This window comes from Mirounga angustirostris, unplaced genomic scaffold, assembly GCF_029215605.1.
Source record: "Mirounga angustirostris isolate CCGP_5_RB_7025 unplaced genomic scaffold, mMirAng1.0.hap1 SCAF_13, whole genome shotgun sequence".
Lineage (NCBI taxonomy): Eukaryota > Metazoa > Chordata > Mammalia > Carnivora > Phocidae > Mirounga > Mirounga angustirostris.
Window position 1 is genome coordinate 7167128 of NW_026991721.1, and position 2275 is coordinate 7169402.

Below are 2275 nucleotides of genomic sequence, written 5' to 3' on the forward strand. Positions count from 1 at the left end.
CTGACGAATCACAGACCTGTACCCCTGAAACAAATAATACATTATATGTTAATTTAAAAAATAAAATAACTTTAAGGTCATAAAACTCAACTGAGTAAGAATTTCCAGAACTAATGGAAAAACTGGATTCAAGCCGAGCAAGAATTAATAACGTGGGACCCAATGAACTGACGAGGATGATTATAATTTTTATGACTTTTTGTTTGAAACGTGGCTGGTTCCTTAACATTTTGTTTTTCCAGATTTAAGAAAACTTTGTTCTCTTTTCTCTTACTATAGCTTATAGCAAATTGGTAGGGCCTTTGTAAACAAAGATGAAACATTAGTTTTCTCTACCTACCTGATCCCGACAGAAACTCCTGAGTTTTCTTTTTATGGCAATGTAATCAGTTATGTGCAGAAGTTCCATAAGAATCTATTCTCCTTGTAACAGGACACAGTTGGAGATACTGGCTACATTACCAAAGCTTTGATTGGAATGCCATATTTGAGAGAGATATGCAAAGCTCAGATATGACCAGACGATTTTAAGGAACTGCTTTAACCTTGGCTTGGCTTCCTGGCCTCAGACTTTTAAGAGTTCAATCTGAGATTCCTTATAAAAAGTTCCAGCAAATCCGTCTGAAAAAGAGCTTATATGGTCAATCACTATTCTTTTTTTTTTTAATATTTTATTTATTTATTTATTAGAGAGCGAGCGAGAGAGAAACAGCATGAGAGAGGAGAGGGTCAGAGGGAGAAGCAGGCTCCCTGCTGAGCCGGGAGCCCAATGTGGGACTCGATCCCAGGACCCTGGGATCATGACCTGAGCCGAAGGCAGTCGCTTAACCAACTGAGCCACCCAGGCGCCCTGGTCAATTACTATTCTTGCTACACTTATGTAAATAATCAGGCCAAGTTTAATGCAAATAAATTAGTTTTGCTGTGATTATCTTTGGTAAAAGATGACCATAGATAGAAAAATTATGTTTGTACCTTTTTATAGATATTAGATTCTGATCCTGTTCATTGTCTTTGAGTTTTGGGGACATACCTGTAAACTGGCCTCAATCCTGAATTCTTCTGGTTTCCTCAAATATCTGACTATAACTCCCCAAACTGTTTCTAATTTTCTCCCACCCTTCTGATTTGGAATCGCTAAGAACAAGAACTGCCCTTGAACGCTTTCAAAGGGACTGTCCCAGGTCCGTAGGGTCCTGTGCAGACCAGGAGACCTCCTAATCAAATTGACCAGGAGGAGAAGCAGCTGACATTGATGTTGAGTGCTTCTACTCAAGATGCTGAGTCAATGGGGCGCCTGGGTGGCTCAGTCGTTGAGCGTCTGCCTTCGGCTCAGGTCATGATCCCAGGGTCCTGGGATCGAGCCCCGCGTCAGGCTCCCTGCTCAGCGGGAAGCCTGCTTCTCCCTCTCCCACTCCCCGTGCTTGTGTTCCCTCTCTCTCTGTGTCTCTGTCAAATAAATAAAATCTTTAAAAAAAAAAAAAAAGATGCTGAGTCAAAACTTCAAACTTTAACTAAACATGAAATCCTTTCTTCTTTTCTTTCATTTGCTCTGGCATTGGCCTGGAAAGATAATATCATCATCTGTATCTCCCAGGCCATTACTAAGGGGACAATCTTTCAGACTGCTGGATTTGTCATCAAAAACTCTGACCTACCCATGATGCCAGACACCCTCTGGTCCATTTTGCTGTTGCTGGTTAACAGTGCCAAACTTGGGGGACTCTGTGCCCAGGCTGTATGCAAAGAAAGGGACACAAGGCAAGGGTAATCAGAATAAAACTCCCTGTGTGGTCTATAGCCCTTGCAATATTTACTGGCCTCATGGATGTTACCTTTCCAGTCCAGAATCAAGCAGGAATGACCAGGAGGCCTTTATGATTCATTTACGCTTCCCTTGGCAGGGCCCTACTTCCCCGGTTGGGGAGTAAATGTAAATGAGGCTATAATCAGGAACGTCTTCTTAACTCTTGAAAATACTGCAGAATTCGCTGCTAAAAAAACAATAGGGCGCCTGGGTGGCTCAGTTGGTTAAGCGACTGCCTTCGGCTCAGGTCATGATCCTGGAGTCCCGGGATCGAGTCCCGCATCGGGCTCCCTGCTCGGCAAGGAGTCTGCTTCTCCCTCTAACCCTACCCCCTCTTGCGCTCTCTCTCTCACTCTCTCTCTCTCAAATAAATAAATAAAATCTTTAAAAAAAAAACAATAGCTGCCCAACAAAAAATCCTTAGATTCTCTGGCCCAAGTTGTTCCTGATAACAGGATAACCCTTCAC